Source organism: Squalius cephalus (genome assembly GCF_949319135.1).
Source record: "Squalius cephalus genome assembly, chromosome: 8".
Taxonomy (NCBI): Eukaryota; Metazoa; Chordata; class Actinopteri; order Cypriniformes; family Leuciscidae; genus Squalius; species Squalius cephalus.
In genome coordinates this window covers 22571941-22594372 of record NC_137129.1, presented here as the reverse complement: position 1 = coordinate 22594372, position 22432 = coordinate 22571941, and positions in this window count along the sequence as shown.

Sequence of the window (22432 nt, the reverse complement as noted above, 5' to 3'; positions counted from 1 at the left end):
CTGTTTTTGCAAGCGCTATGTAAAATTTGTTTGTGCGTTTATCGAAAACAGTTTGACGAATCAACTTGAATTCCATAACTTTTAATCAGCACTGCCTGAAGATGATCTGGTTCAAATTTCGTGCAAATCGGACAAACCGTCTAGGACGAGTTCGAAAAAGTAGGTTTTTCTAAAAAATCTTAATGGCGGCCATATTTCTATGACGGAAAATGACGTCATAGGGTGCAATCGAATCGGCATGAGCTCAGGAATCAGAGGAAAAAATAATTTTGTTGATTGGCCTTACGGTTCAAAAGTTATTAGCAAAGTAAAAGTGAAACTTTGGACAGGTGGTGGCGCTAGAGGGAATGACTTAGACACACCAAAATTGGTGTAATTAATGTTGGGACCGTCCTCTATCAGAATGTCAAACCAAAACAACTTTCCCGCAATCGGTTCTATGGGCTGCCATAGACGCCTAGTCAGAAGAAGAAGAATAATAATAATAAATATAGCTGCAAGCAGCAATTACCGGGGCCAAGCAGAATAAGACGACAAGACATGCCAACATTGCTGAAAGTGTCAGATCAACTGCAACAATTAGCAATTAAAGACATTTAAAGAAGATTTTAGGCGAAATGCCTGAAAAATCATATAAACAGTAATTAAAAATATGATTTAATGGATTATCACTTTCGACCAATAGGTGGCGCAGTTACAAAACTGATGTGATGTGGTCAGAGTGAAGTGACAATGACACATACAAAGTTTGGTGTCAATATGTCAAGGCATTGCAGAGATAAAGCCTGAATAATGCTTTTAGCATCATGCCTCAACTTTGCTGCTGCGCTATACGAAAACGGTTTCGTCAATCGACACGAAATCCATAACTTTCAGTCGGCACAGTCTGGAGATGATATGATTCGATTTTGGTGAAAATCGGACAATCGGTGTAGGAGGAGTTCGAAAAAGTAGGTTTTGAATGAAAATAGCATTTTATTTCACAAAACTCTATTGAAGTCAATGGGAATTTCATGTTTTGTTCTATTATAGCGCCACCAAGAGGCTCAGTCCCACAATTTTTTTTACGTGTCCTCAGAGTGAGCCCATACATATGTGTGTCAGTTTTGGTGAAAATATCTCAATTCGCTTCAGAGTTATAGGCATTTATATGAAAAAACACGTAAAAAATGACTGACACATGACTTTGTTTGGAATTTACTACCCCTAAACATCAATATTTTCGCATTTGGGCATTGGCGTATAGCTATCGACCTATGTTTCCAAACTTCTGACGGTGGTTTCGTCTCGATCGGACTAGCGGTTTCGAAGATATAGCCAAATGTTTTTTAAGCGCTAAATCACAACGCTACACAAACCGTAAGGCGAAACCTAGCATGTTTGGTATCATAGGACTCGGCAATGATTCAGGAGTCTAAAAAGATGAGTTTCGTGAAAATAAGTTGACCACACCCAAAGTTATAAGCATTTGAAAAAAAAAATTCACCACTAGGTGGCGCTGTTTCGAAACTTCTCACGCTCCTTCAGGACATCGGGCTGATGACCCATACCAAGTTCCGTAACAATCCGTTCATGTGTTCTTAAAATACAGCATTTTAGCACAAAATTCAAAATGGCCGACAGCCAAAATGGCCGATATGGTAATATTGGATATCAGTGGACTCGGCATGTTACCCTGAATCTAACGAGACCAATTTTATGATTTTTGGACAAACTGTTCAGAAGTTATAAGCAAAAATAGCCATTTTTCATATCTCCGGACCAGTAGGTGGCGCTGCGCCGAAACACAGCATGTAGCCTCAGGTCATGCTTGTGATGACATGTACCAACTTTGGTCTGAATCTGATAAAGCGTTGCGGAGATACGGCTTTACATCTGTTTTCGCAAGCGCTACGTAAAATTTATTCGTGGGTTTATCGAAAACTGTTAAGCGAATCAACTTGAATTCCATAACTTTTTGTCAGCATGGTCTGTAGATGATCTGGTTTAATTTTCGTGCAAATCGGACAAACCGTCTAGGACGAGTTCGAAAAAGTAGCTTTTTAGATAAATTCAAAATGGCGGCCATATTGTTATGACGGAAATGACGTCATAGGGTGCAATCGAATTGGCATGAGCTCAGGAATCAGAGAGAAAAAGAATTTTGTTGATTGGCCTTACGGTTCAAAAGTTATTAGCAAAATAAAAGTGAAACTTTGGACAGGTGGTGGCGCTAGAGGGAATGACTTAGACACACCAAAATTGGTGTATTTAATGTTGGGACTGTCCTCTATCAGAATGTCAAACCAAAACAACTTTCCCGCATTCGGTTCTATGGGCTGCCATAGACTCCCAGTTGGAAGAAGGAAGAATAATAATAATAAGAAAGGGAACAGATACAATAGGTGCCTCCGCACCTTCGGTGCTTGGCCCCTAATTAAAGCTGCAAGCAGCATTTATCGGGGTTCAAGCATTTAAGGCCTTTAAGCACATAAGCATTTAAGACATTACGTTTTATTTAACAAGCTTTTAACCACTGAAATTATAGATGGAAAAATCCATTTACAGCCAATATAGGCAATTTACCATAGGAAATATGTAGTTTTCAAACCTTTTTGCCAGTTATAGCGCCACCTATGGTCCGATCTACATGAAATTTTGCATGCTTGTTTAGAATGTTATGGCACATATGCTCACCCATTTTCGTGAAGTTCTGAGTTTTCGTTTAGGATTTATAGGCTTCTGAGTGCATTTTGCCACGCCCATTTTCTTTATGACCCAATTATACCCATGCGAAAAATGCAAAAGTTCAACTTTTTTTCGATAATTATTGATCTAGAGAGTCCAGAGAATTGTCCTAGACTGGTCTGGTTCTGATCGGGCGAAAAACCAGGGACTAGTTCGCAAAAGTAGGTTTTTAACATATTCATGAATATTTAATGAACAGTTTGATTGACAGTGATGGTTCTTGAGGCAAAGTTGTTCAGCATGAGCAGATCTATCAGATGATATGCATTTTGTGATGATAAGTGTAACACCACATGATTACAGAGCCTTAAAACTCGTTAGCGCCAACTAGTGGCCGATTTCTTTCAAAATTCTTACAGACCTCTAGGGGCTTGAGCCGAACATGCCCATCGAGTTTCGCTCCGATCGGACTTCGTTAACGGTGCTCAAACCTCATTGGCCAATGGCGGCCATGTTTTTCGAGATACGCCAATATCCTTTTAGACATACATGGCCCCTTGGGCCAAGACACTGCATACCAAATTTCAAGTCATTCGGAAAAACGGTCAGTTGTCTATATGTTTTTATTTGTTTTATAGCGCCACCATGTGGCCAATCGACGCAATTTTTTTACTGTGACCTCAGATTGACCTCTTACACATGTGTACCAAGTTTGGTGAAGTTTACTTAATTACTTCTTGAGTTATAGCCATTTTAGTAAAATAGGCTCCTCCCACAACGTTAATTTTGCACCCCCTAGCGACCATTAATCGAAATTTCAACTTTTTTTCGATAATTATTGATCTTCAGACTCCAGAGAACAATTCCGCACTGGTTTGGTTCCGATCGGGCGAAAAACCAGGGACTAGTTCGCAAAAGTAGGTTTTTGACAAAATTCAAAATGGCGAAAAATCTATCATGGCGGAAATGAAATCGGAGATATACGTTTTTTTCTTCAGGAGCTCTGGATTTCAATGATATAAGACACTTGAAGCTACGCCTTACGGTCTGGGAGTTCTGAGCAGTTTTGCGCTTTTGATTGCTATAGCGCCACCTATGGGCCGATTGGGCTGAGTCCGTGTATCTGAGTAGCGAGCAATAGTACTACCATCTGGCAAAGTTTCAAGTCTCTAGGTCTTACGGTTTGGGCTGCACGATGCGTTTTATGGCGGAAAAATAATAATAATTAAAGCTGCAAGCAGCATTTATCGGGGTTCAAGCATTTAAGGCCTTTAAGGCATTTAAGCATTCAAGACATTAAGATTTATTTAGAAAGCTTTTAACCACTGAAATAATAGATTGAAAAGTCCATTTACAGCCAATACAGGCAATTTACCATTGCTTTTTAACAGTTATAGCGCCAACTATCATCCGATCTACATACAATTTTGCATGCTTATTTAGAATGTTATGGCACATATGCTCACCAATTTTCGTGATGTTCTGAGTTTTTGTTTAGGATTTATAGGCTTTTGTTTGCATTTTGCCACGCCCATTTTCTTTATGACCCAATTATACCCATGCGAAAAATGCAAAAGTTCAACTTTTTTTGATAATTATTGATCTAAAGAGTCCAGAGAATTGTCCTAGACTCGTTTGGTTCCGATCGGGCAAAAAACCAGGGACTAGTTCGCAAAAGTAGGTTTTTAACATATTCGTGAATAATTAATAAACTGTTTGATTGACAGCAATGGTTCTAGAGGCAAAGTTGTTCAGCATGAGCAGGTCTATCAAATGATATGCATTTTGTGATGATAAGTGTAACACCACGTGATTACAGAGCCATAAAACTCGTTAGCGCCAACTAGTGGCCGATTTCTTTCAAAATTGTTACAGACCTCTAGGGCCATGAGTCGAACATGCCCACCGAGTTTTGTTCCGATCGGCCTCCGTTAACCTTGTCTAATAGGTGCTCAAACTTCATTGGCCGATGGCGGCCATGTTTTTTGAGATACACCAATGTCCTCATAGATATACATGACAGCTTGGACCAAGACACTGCATACCAATTTTCAAGTCAATCGGACTAACGGTCAGGTGGTTACAGCCTGATTTATGTTTTTTTCATGTTATAGCGCCACCATGTGGCCAATCGCCGCAATCTTTTTACTATGACCTCAGATTGACCTCTTACACAGGTGTACCGAGTTTGGTGAATATACCTCATTTACTTCTGGAGTTATAGCTATTTTAGTAAAATAGGCTCCGCCTTCTTCAAACATTTTGGCGCCCCTTAGCGACCGTCAATCGAAATTTCAACTTTTTTTCGATAATTATTGATATTCTGACTCCAGAGAACATTTCTGCACTGGTTTGGTTCCGATCGGACACAAAACCAGGGACTAGTTCGCAAAAGTAGGTTTTGGACATAATTCAAAATGGCGGAAAATTTGCATACCGGAAATGAAATCCTTGAGGCCTTTTTTGTTCGGCTTGACCCAAGGATTCCAATGATATAAGACACTTGAGTCTGTGACAAACGGTTAATGAGATTTAAGCAAAAATATGATTTTTTTTTGTTTTTTGCACTGTAGCGCCACCTATGGGCCAATCGGGGTCATATTTTGATAACCTCTCCTCGATTTTTGTACTACCATCTGGCAAAGTTTCAAGTCTCTAGCACTTACGGTTTGGGCTGCACGATGCGTTTTACGGCAGAAGAAAAATAATAATAATAATTAAAGCTGCAAGCAGCATTTATCGGGGTTCAAGCAGTTAAGGCGTTTAAGGTTTTTAAGCACAAAAGCATCAAAAGTTATTAAGATTTATTTAGCAAGCATGTAACCACTGACATAATAGATTGGAAAAGACCATTTACAGCCAATACAGGCAATTTACCATGGGATATATATGGTTTTAAAGCTTTTTAACAGTTATAGCGCCACCTATGGTCCGATCTCCATAAAATTGTTTATTGTGACCTCAAATTGAACCCATACACATGTGTACTGAGTTTGGTGAAGATATCTCATTTACTTCTTGAGTTATAGCCATTTGAGTAAAATAGGCTCCTCCCACAAAAATTGACCACATTCTAGTATTATTTACTATGATTCTAGTTTACCATAGTTTATCATGATTTATCATAGCTTTCCATGATTTACCATGTTAATTGTCAATAGTAATTGTTATATAAGTGATTTTTAGTGTCTTATTGTTATATAAGTGATTTTTAGAGTCTAATGAATGCAAAAGCATATGTGAGTAGACTTCATTAATAAGTAGAATGACCAGCAGAGGGCAGTAGAAGACCACATATTGGCTCACTTTTACTTCAGACTTCTTGATTTTCACCATTTTTCTGCACTAAAGCAAAACAGTTTTTCCATTTTAACTCCATAATGCATGTTTACACACACACACACACACACACACACACACACACACACACACACACACACACACACACACACACAAGACAAAGACAAATGTTGTTATTTTTTCAATGCTATTGGGATATGTCATTATATAAAATATTATTTGAATGGTCTATAAACATTTCACAAAGTCTTTGTAAGCTATTAATCAGATGATTCAGAATTTATTCAGAAACCTAAGACTACACACACACATTATGTTGTAGATACAGACGTTTGAAATATATGATGTGATCAAACTGTCAATACTAATACTTTAACAGATGGATTTTGACTAAATGTAATTGTAAATGTCAAAATAGTGATTTTATAAAGTCTAAATATAAATTATAGAACAATATGACAAAATGACTATTTTAAACAGCAGGGGGCAGTAAAATACCACTTATTGGCTTAATATACCATTATATTCATATCATTTTCACCTTTTTAACTGTTATAGAGGCAAATTTTGTCAGATCTGTCTGAAAATTTCCATGCATGTTCAGAGTGATATTTCACATGTTCTGACTTGTTTTTAAGAAGGTTTGAACATTCATTAAAGAGATATAGGCTTTCGGGGACACTTGGTAAAGGCCACATTTTGAAGTGAACCTATTATAGCTATCCAAATGAAATAGTTCAACTTTTTCTGACAACTATTGTTCTAGTGAGTCCAGAGAATGGTTATGCACTAGTTTTTAACATTATGATATGAAAATTATATGATCAGACATGGAAAAGACCATTTACAGCCAATACAGGCAGTTTACCATAGGAAATATATGGTTTTAAAGCCTTTTAACAGTTATAGCGCCAACTATTGTCCGATCTCCATAAAATTTTGCAAGCTTGTTTGTGATGTTATGATACATATGCTCACCAATTTTTGTGAAGTTCTGAGTTTTCATTTAGGATTTATAGGCTTTTTAGTGTATTTTGCCACGCCCATTTTATAAATGACCCTATTACAGCCATACAAATACAAAAGTTAAACTTTTTTTCGATAATTATTGATCTAGAGAGTCCATAGAATTGTCCTAGACTGGTCTGGTTCCGATCGGGCGAAAAACCAGGGACTAGTTCGCAAAAGTAGGTTTTTAACATATTCATGAATATTTAATGAACGGTTTGATTGACAGCAATGGTTCTAGAGGCAAAGTTGTTCAGCATGAGCAGATCTATCAAATGATATGCATTTTGTGACAATATGTGTAACACCACGTGATTACAGAGCCATAAAACTCATTAGCGCCAACTAGTGGCCGATTTCTTTCAAAATTCTTACAGACCTCTAGGGCCATGAGTCGAACATGCCCACCGAGTTTCGTTCCGATCGGCCTCCGTTAACCTTGTCTAATAGGTGCTCAACTTCATTGGCCAATGGCGGCCATGTTTTTTGAGATACACCAATGTCCTCATAGACATACATGGCACCTTGGACCAAGACACTGCATACCAATTTTCAAGTCAATCGGACTAACGGTCAGGTGGTTATAGCCTGTTTTATGTTTTTTTCATTTTATAGCGCCACCATGTGGCCAATCGCCGCGATTTTTTTACCGTGACCTCAGATTGACCTCTTACACATGTGTACCAAGTTTGGTTAAAATACCTCTTTTACTTCTGGAGTTATATCCATTTTAGTAAAATAGGCTCCTCCCACAACGTTAATTTTGCACCCCCTAGCGACCGTGAATCGAAATTTCAACTTTTTTTCGATAATTATTGAACTTCAGACTCCAGAGAACAATTCTGCACTGGTTTGGTTCCGATCGGGCGAAAAACCAGGGACTAGTTCGCAAAAGTAGATTTTCGACAAAATTCAAAATGGCGGAAAATCTATCATGGCGGAAATAAAATCGGAGATATACGTTTTGTTCGTCAGGCGTCCAGCTTTCCAATGATATAAGACACTTGAGTCTACGACATACGGTCTAGGAGTTATGAGCAGTTTCGCGCTTTTGGTTGCTATAGCGCCACCTATGGGCCAATCGGGGTCATAATTTGATAACCTCTCCTCGATTTTTGTACTACCATATGGCAAAGTTTCAAAGCTCTAGCCCTTACGGTTTGGGCTGCACGATGCGTTTTACGGCGGAATAATAATAATAATAATTAAAGCTGCAAGCAGCATTTATCGGGGTTCAAGCAGTTAAGGCATTTAAGCACAAAAGCATCAAAAGTTATTAAGATTTATTTAATAAGCATGTAACCACTGACATAATAGATGGAAAAGACCATTTACAGCCAATACAGGCAATTTACCATGTGATATATATGGTTTTAAAGCTTTTTAACAGTTACAGGGCCACCTATGGTCCGATCTCCATAGAATTGTTTACTGTGACCTCAAATTGAACCCATACACATGTGTACTGAGTTTGGTGAAGATATCTCATTTACTTCTTGAGTTATAGCCATTTTAGTAAAATAGGCTCCTCCCACAACAATTTAGCATATTCTAGTATTATTTACTATGATTCTAGCATGATTTGCCATATTCTAGCATAATTTACCATGATATACTACATTCTAGTATGATTTACCATTGTTTACTGTGATTCAAGCATGGATTACCATAGTTTATCATGATTTATCATAGTTTACCATGATTTATCATAGTTTACCATGATTTACCCTGTTCTAGCATAGTTTACCATGATTTACCATGTTCTAGCATGATTTACCATGATATACCACATTCTAACATGATTTACCATAGTTTATTATGATTTATCATGGCTTACCATGATTTACCCTGTTCTAGCATAGTTTACCATGATTTACCATGTTCTAGCATGATGTACCAGTTCTAGAATGATGTACCAGGATTGTAGTATGATTTACCTTGATACACCACATTCTAGTATTATTTATTATGATTTACCATGTTTTTAGTGTGATTTACCATGATTTACCACATTGCTAGCAATTATGTGAAGTATCAGTAAAAATGAAGTGATAAACTCTGACAAAATATGATTGTGCTACAATAGTAATTGTTATATAAGTGATTTTTTAGTGTTTTATTGTTATATAAGTGATTTTTAGTGTCTAATGAATGCAAAAGCATATGTGAGTAGACTTCATTAATAAGTAGAATGGCCAGCAGAGGGCAGTAGAAGACCACTTATTGGCTCACTTTCACTTTAAACTTCTTGATTTTCACCATTTTTCTGCACTAAAGCAAACCAGTTTTTCCATTTTAACTCCATAATGCATGTTTACACACACACACACACACACACACACACACACACACACACACACACACACACACACACACACACACACACACACACACACACACACACACACACACACACACACACACACACACACACACACACACACACAAAGACAAATGTTGTTGTTGTTTTTTCAATGCTATTGGGATATGTCATTATGAAAATATATTTGAATGGTCTATAAACATTTCACAAAGTCTTTGTAAGCTATTAATCAGATCATTCAGAATTTATTCAGAAACCTAAGACTACACACACACATTCTGTTGTAGATACAGACATTTGAAGTATATGATGTGATCAAACTGTTTACTGCAAATCTCCTTCAGGATTCACATTCCTCAATGTGACAATTGTTAGTAGTAATACTTCAATAGATGAATTTGACTACATGTGATTGTAAATGTTAAAAGAGTTATTCTATAACGTCTAAATATGAATTCTACAACAATATGACAAAATGACTATTTTAAACAGCAGGGGGCAGTAGAATACCACTTATTGGCTTAATATGCCATTATATTCATATCATTTTCACCTTTTTAACTGTTATAGAGGCAAATTTTGACTGATCTGTCTGAAAAGGTTCATTTTTGTTTAGAGTGATATTTCACATGTTATGACTTGTTTTGAAGAAGCTCTGAGCATTCATTGAAGAGATATAGGCTTTCGGGGAGACTTGGTCAAGGCCACATTTTGAAGTGACCCTATTATAGCCATACAAATGAAGTAGTTCAACTTTTTCTGATAATTACTGATCTAGAGAGTCCAGAGAATTGTACTGCACTAGTTTTGAACATTATTATATGAAAATTATATGATTATAGATGGAAAAGACCATTTACAGCCAATACAGGCAATTTACCATAGGAAATATATGGTTTTAAAGTTTTTTAACAGTTATAGCGCCACCTATGGTCCGATCTCCATAACATTTTGCATGGTTATTAATGATGTTAGGTCACATACGCTCATCCAATTTTTGTGAAGTTCTGAGTTTTTTTATATATGATTTATAGGCTCTTTAGTGTATTTTGCCACACCCATTTTATAAATGACCCTATTACAGCCACCCAAATGCAAAAGTTCAACTTTTTTTCGATAATTATTGATCTAGAGAGTCCAGAGAATTGCCCTAGACTGGTCTGGTTCCGATCGGGCAAAAAACCTAGGACTAGTTCGCAAAAGTAGGTTTTGAACATATTCGCGAATAATTAATGAATGGTTTGATTGACATTAGTGGTTCTTGAGGCAAAGTTGTTGAGCATGAGCAGATCTATCTAATGATATGCATTTTGTGACAATAAGTGTAACACCACGTGATTACAGAGCCTTAAAACTCGTTTGCGCCAACTAGTGGCCGATTTCTTTCAAAATTCTTACAGACCTCTAGGGGCTTGAGCCGAACATGCCCACCGAGTTTCGTTCCGATCGGACTTCGTTAATAGGTGCTCAAACCTCATTTGCCAATGGCGGCCATGTTTTTCGAGATACGCCAATATCCTTTTAGACATACATGGCCCCTTGGGCCAAGACACTGCATACCAAATTTCAAGTCATTCGGAAAAACGGTCAGGTGTCTATACGTTTTTTTTATTTTATAGCGCCACCATGAGGCCAATCGACGCAATTTTTTTACTGTGACCTCAAATTGACCTCCTACATATGTTTACCAAGTTTGGTGAAGATATCTCATTTCGTTCACGAGTTATAACAATTTTAGTAAAACTGACTCCGCCTCCTTCGAACATTTTGGCACCCCGTAGCGACCATGAATCGAAATTTCAACTTTTTTTCGATAATTATTTATACTCAGACTCCAGAGAACATTTCTGCACTGGTTTGGTTCCGATCGGACAAAAAACCACAGACTAGTTCGCAAAAGTAGGTTTTTGACAAAATTCAAAATGGCGGAAAAATTTGCCAACCGGAAATGAAATCGGAGATATACGTTTTGTCCGCCTTGATCCAAGGATTATAGTGATATAAGACACTTGAGTCTACGACAAACCGTCTAGGAGTTATTAGCGATTTTATACTTTTGCTTACTATAGCGCCACCTATTGGCCAATCGGGGTCATAATTTGATAACCTCTCCTCGATTTTTGTACTACCTTCTGGCAAAGTCTCAAGTCTCCAGCACTTACGGTTTGGGCTGCACGATGCGTTTTACGGCAGAATAATAATAATAAAAATCAGGACAATTACAATAGGGTTTCAGCACTTCGTGCTTGAACCCCTAATAATAAAAATCAGCACAATTACAATAGGGTTTCAGCACTTCGTGCTTGAACCCCTAATAATAAAAATCAGCACAATTACAATAGGGTTTCAGCATTTCATGCTTGAACCCCTAATAAGAGGAGACGTTTTGGACAGTTATAGCGCCACCTATGGTCCGATCTTCACGAAACTTGGCATGCTTCTTCACCATGTTCTGACACATCTGCTCATCGATTTTTGTGAAGTTTGGGGTTTTCCCTTAGGTTGTATAGGCTTTTGAGTGTTTTTTGGTCCCACCCCTTTCCTAAATGACCCTGTTACAGCCAGGCCAATGGAAAAGTTCAACTTCTTTTCAATAATTATTGATCTAGAGAGTCCAGAGAACTGTGCTAGACTGGTCTGGTTCCGATTGGGCCAAAAACCTAGGACTAGTTCGCAAAAGTAGGTTTTTCACTAAATTGCCCATAGAATTTTTTTGGAGATAGCCATTTGGAGATAGCCATTTTGTCCGTCTGGATCCAGGGATCACAGTGATGCTAAAATTGAGACTCTAGGACAAACTGTCTAGGAGTTATGAGTAATTTAGTAAATGTGGTCATTGTAGCGCCACCTATGGGCCAATCTGGGTCATACTTTGATAGGTTCTCCCCAAATTGAGGACTACCATTTGGCCAAGTTTCAAGGTTCCAGCTCTTACGGTTTGGGCTGCACGATGCGTTTTAGGGCGGAATAATAATAATAATAATAATAATTAAAGCTGCAAGCAGCATTTATCGGGGTTCAAGCAGTTAAGGCCTTTAAGGCATTTAAGCACAAAAGCATCAAAAGTTATTAAGATTTATTTAGCAAGCATGTAACCACTGACATAATAGATGGAAAAGACCATTTACAGCCAATACAGGCAGTTTACCATGGGATATATATGGTTTTAAAGCTTTTTAACAGTTATAGCGCCACCTATGGTCCGATCTCCATTAAATTGTTTACTGTGACCTCAAATTGAACCCATACACATGTGTACTGAGTTTGGTGAAGATATCTCATTTACTTCTTGAGTTATAGCCATTTGAGTAAAATAGGCTCCTCCCACAACGATTTGCCACATTCTAGAATTATTTAATATGATTCTAGCATGATTTACTATCATATACCATGTTCCAGAATGATTTATTAGGATTCTAGCATGATTTACCTTGATACACCTCATTTCAGTATTATTTACTATGATTTACAATGTTTCTAGCATGATTAACCACATTACTAGCAATTATGTCAAGTGTCAGTGCAAATGAGGTGATGAACACTGACAAAATATTATTGTGTTATAATAGTTAGTTATATACGTGATTTTTAGTGTGTGTCCAAGTATGAATGCAAAAGCACATGTAAAATATTTCATTATTAAGTAGAATGGCCAGCAGAGGGCACTAGAAGACCACTTATTGGCTCACTTTCACTTTAAACCAGTTTTCTGCACTAAAGCAAACCAGTTTTTCCATGTTAACTCAATGCATGCTTACACACACACACACACACACACACACACACACACACACACACACACACACACACACACATACACACACAGCATAGTTAACCATGGTTTACCATGATATACCACGTTCTAGTATTATTTACCAGGAGATAAACGACAATCTAGTATTATTTACTTTGATTTACCATGTTTCTAGCCTGATTTATCACATTACTAGCAATTATTTGAAGTGTCAGTGCAAATAAAGTGATTAACACTGACAAAATATGATTGTGTTATAATAGTTATTGCTATATAAGTGATTTGTTTAGTGTGTATTCAAGTATGAATGCAAGCACATGTTGAAATATTTCATTAATAAGTAGAATGGCCAGCAGAGGGCAGTAGAAGACCACTTATTGGCTCACTTTCACTTTAAACCAGTTTTCTGCACTAAAGCAAACCAGTTTATCCATGTTAACTCAATGCATGCTTACACACACACACACACACACACACACACACACACACACACACATACACACACAGCATAGTTAACCATGATTTACCATGATATACCACGTTCTAGTATTATTTACCAGGAGATAAACGACAATCTAGTATTATTTACTTTGATTTACCATGTTTCTAGCCTGATTTATCACATTACTAGCAATTATTTGAAGTGTCAGTGCAAATAAAGTGATTAACACTGACAAAATATGATTGTGTTATAATAGTTATTGCTATATAAGTGATTTTTTTAGTGTGTATTCAAGTATGAATGCAAGCACATGTTGAAATATTTCATTAATAAGTAGAATGGCCAGCAGAGGGCAGTAGAAGACCACTTATTGGCTCACTTTCACTTTAAACCAGTTTTCTGCACTAAAGCAAACCAGTTTATCCATGTTAACTCAATGCATGCTTACACACACACACACACACACACACACACACACACACACACACACACACACACACACACACACACACACACACACAGCATAGTTAACCATGATTTACCATGATTTACCACATTACTAGCAATTATTTGAAGTGTCAGTGCAAATAAAGTGATTAACACTGACAAAATATGATTGTGTTATAATAGTTATTGCTATATAAGTGATTTTTAGTGTGTATTCAAGTTTAAATGCAAGCACATGTGGAAAAATTTAATTAATAAGTAGAATGGCCAGCAGAGGGCAGTAGAAGACCACTTATTGGCTCACTTTCACTTTAAACCTCATGATTTTGACCAGTTTTCTGCACTAAAGCAAACCAGTGTTTCCATGTTAACTCAATAATGCATACTTGCTACATATGCTACACACAATAATGCTACACACACACACACACACACACACACAAATGTTTCAGTGATATTGGTGTCACATTCACCTTCATCACATTCACCTTCTGTCTTCATCACATTCACCATCTGTCGTCATCACCTGCACCTGCTCCTCATCACCCTCCTCATCATCACCTGCTCCTCATCATCATAACCGTCACCTGTTGTCCTTGTCTTGATCTGTGTATTTAAGTTCCCCTCTCATCCATTATCATTGTCGGTTATTGTTTGTGCACTAGCACTCTGTTATGTTTGTTTTCATGTTGGAAAATAAAACCTTTGTTATATTTGTACCACACACACACACACACACACACACACACACACACACACACACACACACCATCATTTATCATGATTTACCATGGCTGATACCAATACCAATATGAGAAAATGACTATTTTAAACAGCAGGGGGCAGTAAAATACCACTTATTGGCTTAACATGCCATTAATTCATATCATTTTCACCTTTTTAACTGTTATAGAGGCAAATTTTGTCCGATCTGTCTGAAAATTTTCATGCTTGTTCAGGGTGATATTTCACATGTTCTGACTTGTTTTTAAGAAGGTCTGAGCATTGATTAAAGAGATATAGGCTTTCGGGGACACTTGGTAAAGGCCAGATTTTGAAGTGAACCTATTATATCTATCCAAATGAAGTAGTTCAACTTTTTCTGACAATTATTGATCTAGTGAGTCCAGAGAATTGTATTGCACTAGTTTTGAACATTATGATATGAAAATTATATGATCAGAGATGGAAAAGACCATTTACAGCCAATACAGGCAGTTTACCATAGGAAATATATGATTTTAAAGCTTTTTAACAGTTATAGCGCCACCTATCGTCCGATCTCCATAGAATTTTTCATGCTTGTTAATGATGTTATGTCACATATGCTGACCAATTTTTGTGAAGTTCTGAGTTTTTATTTAGGATTTATAGGCTTTTTAATGTATTTTGACACGCCCATTTTATAAATTACCCTATTACAGCCATCCAAATGCAAAAGTTCAACTTTTTTTTGATAATTATTGATCTAGAGAGTCCAGAGAATTGTCCTAGACTGGTCTGGTTCCGATCGGGCAAAAAACCTAGGACTAGTTCGCAAAAGTAGGTTTTTAACATATTAATGAATAATTAATGAACAGTTTGATTGACAGCAATGGTTCTTGAGGCAAAGTTGTTCAGGATGAGGAGATCTATCAAATGATATACCATTTGGCCAAGTTTCAAGGTTCCAGCTCTTACGGTTTGGGCTGCACGATGCGTTTTAGGGCGGAATAATAATAATAATAATAATAATAATAAAAATCAGCACAATTACAATAGGGTTTCAGCATTTCATGCTTGAACCCCTAATAAGAGGAGACGTTTTGGACAGTTATAGCGCCACCTATGGTCCGATCTTCACGAAACTTGGCATGCTTCTTCACCATGTTCTGACACATCTGCTCATCGATTTTTGTGAAGTTTGGGGTTTTCCCTTAGGTTGTATAGGCTTTTGAGTGTTTTTTGGTCCCACCCCTTTCCTAAATGACCCTGTTACAGCCAGGCCAATGGAAAAGTTCAACTTCTTTTCAATAATTATTGATCTAGAGAGTCCAGAGAACTGTGCTAGACTGGTCTGGTTCCGATTGGGCCAAAAACCTAGGACTAGTTCGCAAAAGTAGGTTTTTCACTAAATTGCCCATAGAATTTTTTTTTTTGCTCGTAGAGCAATTTGGAGATAGCCATTTTGTCCGTCTGGATCCAGGGATCACAGTGATGCTAAAATCGAGACTCTAGGACAAACCGTCTAGGAGTTATGAGTAATTTAGTAAATGTGGTCATTGTAGCGCCACCTATGGGCCAATCTGGGTCATACTTTGATAGGTTCTCCCCAAATTGAGGACTACCATTTGGCCAAGTTTCAAGGTTCCAGCTCTTACGGTTTGGGCTGCACGATGCGTTTTAGGGCGGAATAATAATAATAATAATAATAATAATAAAAATCAGCACAATTACAATAGGGTTTCAGCATTTCATGCTTGAACCCCTAATAAGAGGAGACGTTTTGGACAGTTATAGCGCCACCTATGGTCCGATCTTCACGAAACTTGGCATGCTTCTTCACCATGTTCTGACACATCTGCTCATCGATTTTTGTGAAGTTTGGGGTTTTCCCTTAGGTTGTATAGGCTTTTGAGTGTTTTTTGGTCCCACCCCTTTCCTAAATGACCCTGTTACAGCCAGGCCAATGGAAAAGTTCAACTTCTTTTCAATAATTATTGATCTAGAGAGTCCAGAGAACTGTGCTAGACTGGTCTGGTTCCGATTGGGCCAAAAACCTAGGACTAGTTCGCAAAAGTAGGTTTTTCACTAAATTGCCCATAGAATTTTTTTTTTTGCTCGTAGAGCAATTTGGAGATAGCCATTTTGTCCGTCTGGATCCAGGGATCACAGTGATGCTAAAATCGAGACTCTAGGACAAACCGTCTAGGAGTTATGAGTAATTTAGTAAATGTGGTCATTGTAGCGCCACCTATGGGCCAATCTGGGTCATACTTTGATAGGTTCTCCCCAAATTGAGGACTACCATTTGGCCAAGTTTCAAGGTTCCAGCTCTTACGGTTTGGGCTGCACGATGCGTTTTAGGGCGGAATAATAATAATAATAATAATAATAATAAAAATCAGCACAATTACAATAGGGTTTCAGCATTTCATGCTTGAACCCCTAATAAGAGGAGACGTTTTGGACAGTTATAGCGCCACCTATGGTCCGATCTTCACGAAACTTGGCATGCTTCTTCACCATGTTCTGACACATCTGCTCATCGATTTTTGTGAAGTTTGGGGTTTTCCCTTAGGTTGTATAGGCTTTTGAGTGTTTTTTGGTCCCACCCCTTTCCTAAATGACCCTGTTACAGCCAGGCCAATGGAAAAGTTCAACTTCTTTTCAATAATTATTGATCTAGAGAGTCCAGAGAACTGTGCTAGACTGGTCTGGTTCCGATTGGGCCAAAAACCTAGGACTAGTTCGCAAAAGTAGGTTTTTCACTAAATTGCCCATAGAATTTTTTTTTTTTGCTCGTAGAGCAATTTGGAGATAGCCATTTTGTCCGTCTGGATCCAGGGATCACAGTGATGCTAAAATTGAGACTCTAGGACAAACTGTCTAGGAGTTATGAGTAATTTAGTAAATGTGGTCATTGTAGCGCCACCTATGGGCCAATCTGGGTCATACTTTGATAGGTTCTCCCCAAATTGAGGACTACCATTTGGCCAAGTTTCAAGGTTCCAGCTCTTACGGTTTGGGCTGCACGATGCGTTTTAGGGCGGAATAATAATAATAATAATAATAATTAAAGCTGCAAGCAGCGATGAAAGGGCCCTCGCACCCGTGCCATCAACACTCGGTGGCTTTAGGAAGGCAGAGCATGGTTGGGAAATGTACATTTAAGGAGGTATATATAGTAAGAGTATGTCAAAGTCAGTTACAAAATGTTTTGTATAATGGTGATAATAGCATGCTTCATGACTCAGCTAAGTGTTGCTAGCATGTTCAGTCTGTTTCTAGCATGCTTAGTACACAATAATTATGTGGTTAGTACTGCATTACTGTGTTAACCATGTCAGTTTCTGTTGCCAGTAGGTGGCGTTATGACTATAACTGAATATGAGCATGGATGTGTGTTCAGGACAGAACTCTTATCAAACATGTGAAGTTTGGTGCAAATTGGACATTGCCTTCTTGAGTAACAACAAAGTCATGTTTCATTGAATTAGCATTCTTTAGAACTTAGCTAAGCATTGTTAGCATGTTTTAACATGTTGCTAGAACGGCATCAACGTGTTAAACATGTCACTTCCTGTTGCCAGTTGGTGGCGCTATTACTATAACTGAACATTCTCATGTAGATGTGTTCAGGCCATGACTCTTATCAAAAGTGTGAAGTTTGGGGCAGATTGGACATTCCATGCCTGAGTTACAGCAAATTCCTATTTAATTGCAATAATAGCATGCTTTAGCACTTGGCTAAGAGTTTGCTAGCATGTTTTAGCATGTTTCTAGTATGTTGTTAGCATGTTTAACACTTGCTGGCACTTTTTTATATGTTATTAGGAGTCCACAACAGTGTTAAACATGTCACTTCCTGTTGCCAGCAGGTGGCGCTATGACTGTAACTGAATATAAGCATGGTCATGTGTTCAGGACAGAACGCTTATCAAAAGTGTGAAGTTTGGGGCAGATTGGACATTCCATGCCTGAGTTACAGCAAATTCATATTTAATTGCAGTAATATCATTCTTTAGCACTTAGCTAAGTGTTTGCTATTATGTTTTAGCATGTCTCTAGTATGTTGGTAGGATGTTTAGCACCTACTGGCATTTTTTTATATGTTATTAGGAGTCAAGAACAGTGTTAAACGTCACTTCCTGTTGCCAGCAGGTGGCGCTATGACTATAACTAAATATGAGCATGGACATGTGTTCAAGAGATAACTCTTATCAAACGTGTGACGTTTGGGGTAGATTGTACATTGCCTTCTTGAGTAACAACAAAGTCCTGTTTCATTGAATTAGCATGCTTTAGCACTTAGCTAAGTATTGCTAGCATGTTTTAATATGTTTCTAGCATGTTTAGAACTCAATGGCATTTTTAACATGTTGCTAGAACGGCATCAACGTGTTAAACATGTCACTTCCTGTTGCCAGTAGGTGGCGCTATTACTATAACTGAATTTGAGCATAGGCATGCGTTCAGGCCATGATTCTTATCAAACATGTGAAGTTTGGGGCAGATTGGACGTTCCATGCCTGAGTTACAGCAAATTCCTATTTAATTGCAGTAATAGCATGCTTTATCACTTAGCTAAGTGTTTGCTAGCATGTTTCTAGTATGTTGCTAACCTGTTTAGCACTTGCTGGCTCTTTTATATATGTTATTAGGAGACCACAACAGTGTTAAACATGTCACTTCCTGTTGACAGCAGGTGGCGCTATTACTATAACTGAATATTCTCATGTAGATGTGTTCAGGCCATGACTCTTATCAAACGTGTGAAGTTTGGGGCAGATTGGACATTCCATGCCTGTGTTACAGCAAATTCCTATTTAATTGCAGCAATAGCATGCTTTAGCACTTAGCTAAGTGTTTGCTAGCATGTTTTAGCATGTTTCTAGTATGTTGTTAGCATGTTTAGCACTTGCTGGCACTTTTTTTATATGTTTTTATATGTCCACAACAGTGTTTAACATGTCACTTCCTGTTGCCAGCAGGTGGCACTATGACTGTAACTGAATATGAGCATGGTCATGTGTTCAGGACAGAACGTTTATTAAAAGTGTGAAGTTTGGCGCATATTGGACATTGCCTTCTTGAGTAACAACAACATCCTGTTTCATTGAATTAGCATGCTTTAGCACTTAGCTAAGTATTGCTAGCATGTTTTAACATGTTTCTAGCATGTTTAGACCTCAATGGCATTTTTAACATGTTGCTAGAATGGCATCAACGTGTTAAACATGACACTTCCTGTTGCCAGTAGGTGGCGCTATTACTATAACTGAATATTATCATGTAGATGTGTTCAGGACAGAACGCTTATCAAAAGTGTGAAGTTTGGGGCAGATTGGACATTCCATGCCTGAGTTACAGCAAATTCCTATTTAATTGCAATAATAGCATGCTTTAGCACTTAGCTAAGAGTTTGCTAGCATGTTTTAGCATGCTTCTAGTATGTTGTTAGCATGTTTCGCACTTGCTGGCACTTTTTTATATGTTATTAGGAGTCCATAACAGTGTTAAACATGTCACTTCCTGTTGCCAGCAGGTGGCGCTATGACTATAACTGAATATGAGCATGGCCATGTGTTCAGGACAGAACTCTTATCAAACGTGTGAAGTTTGGGGGAGATTGGACATTCCATGCCTGAGTTACAGCAACTTCCTGTTTCATGGCGAAACATCGAAATTTGTAAGGCCGCCGAGGACCCGCCCTTCGACGAAAACTCAAGATCTTCGCAATTTAACGTCGCAAAGGCCTTAAGATTACACTCACCAAATTTGAAGATGATCAGATTAAAACTGTAGGAGGAGTTCGTTAAAGTACGAGGCCTGAAAATGGCAAAAACTGCACAAAAATCTGAGAGGAAGTTCAAAATGGCTGACTTCCTGTTGTGTTTAGGGCTATGCTCCAAGAGACTTTTTTGTAGGTATTAGGTCATTACACGTATGTACCGAATTTCGTGCACGTACGTGGAACGTTGCAGGAGGCGCACTCCGTTGAACTTTTATAGGTGGCGCTATCGAGCCATTTTGCCCCGTCCAATTCTGAAACCTATATCAGATGTAAATTTTCGCCAGTTCTGACGCGTGTGCAAAGTTTCGTGAGTTTTCGCGCATGTTTAGGCCCTCAAAAATGCAATTCAATGCGGAGAAGAATAATAATAATAATTAAAGCTGCAAGCAGCGATGAAAGGGCCCTCGCACCCGTGCCATCAACACTCGGTGGCTTTAGGAAGGCAGAGCATGGTTGGGAAATGTACATTTAAGGAGGTATATATAGTAAGAGTATGTCAAAGTCAGTTACAAAATGTTTTGTATAATGGTGATAATAGCATGCTTCATGACTCAGCTAAGTGTTGCTAGCATGTTCAGTCTGTTTCTAGCATGCTTAGTACACAATAATTATGTGGTTAGTACTGCATTACTGTGTTAACCATGTCAGTTTCTGTTGCCAGTAGGTGGCGTTATGACTATAACTGAATATGAGCATGGATGTGTGTTCAGGACAGAACTCTTATCAAACATGTGAAGTTTGGTGCAAATTGGACATTGCCTTCTTGAGTAACAACAAAGTCATGTTTCATTGAATTAGCATTCTTTAGAACTTAGCTAAGCATTATTAGCATGTTTTAACATGTTGCTAGAACGGCATCAACGTGTTAAACATGTCACTTCCTGTTGCCAGTTGGTGGCGCTATTACTATAACTGAACATTCTCATGTAGATGTGTTCAGGCCATGACTCTTATCAAAAGTGTGAAGTTTGGGGCAGATTGGACATTCCATGCCTGAGTTACAGCAAATTCCTATTTAATTGCAATAATAGCATGCTTTAGCACTTGGCTAAGAGTTTGCTAGCATGTTTTAGCATGTTTCTAGTATGTTGTTAGCATGTTTAACACTTGCTGGCACTTTTTTATATGTTATTAGGAGTCCACAACAGTGTTAAACATGTCACTTCCTGTTGCCAGCAGGTGGCGCTATGACTGTAACTGAATATAAGCATGGTCATGTGTTCAGGACAGAACGCTTATCAAAAGTGTGAAGTTTGGGGCAGATTGGACATTCCATGCCTGAGTTACAGCAAATTCATATTTAATTGCAGTAATATCATTCTTTAGCACTTAGCTAAGTGTTTGCTATTATGTTTTAGCATGTCTCTAGTATGTTGGTAGGATGTTTAGCACCTACTGGCATTTTTTTATATGTTATTAGGAGTCAAGAACAGTGTTAAACGTCACTTCCTGTTGCCAGCAGGTGGCGCTATGACTATAACTAAATATGAGCATGGACATGTGTTCAAGAGATAACTCTTATCAAACGTGTGACGTTTGGGGTAGATTGTACATTGCCTTCTTGAGTAACAACAAAGTCCTGTTTCATTGAATTAGCATGCTTTAGCACTTAGCTAAGTATTGCTAGCATGTTTTAATATGTTTCTAGCATGTTTAGAACTCAATGGCATTTTTAACATGTTGCTAGAACGGCATCAACGTGTTAAACATGTCACTTCCTGTTGCCAGTAGGTGGCGCTATTACTATAACTGAATTTGAGCATAGGCATGCGTTCAGGCCATGATTCTTATCAAACATGTGAAGTTTGGGGCAGATTGGACGTTCCATGCCTGAGTTACAGCAAATTCCTATTTAATTGCAGTAATAGCATGCTTTATCACTTAGCTAAGTGTTTGCTAGCATGTTTCTAGTATGTTGCTAACCTGTTTAGCACTTGCTGGCTCTTTTATATATGTTATTAGGAGACCACAACAGTGTTAAACATGTCACTTCCT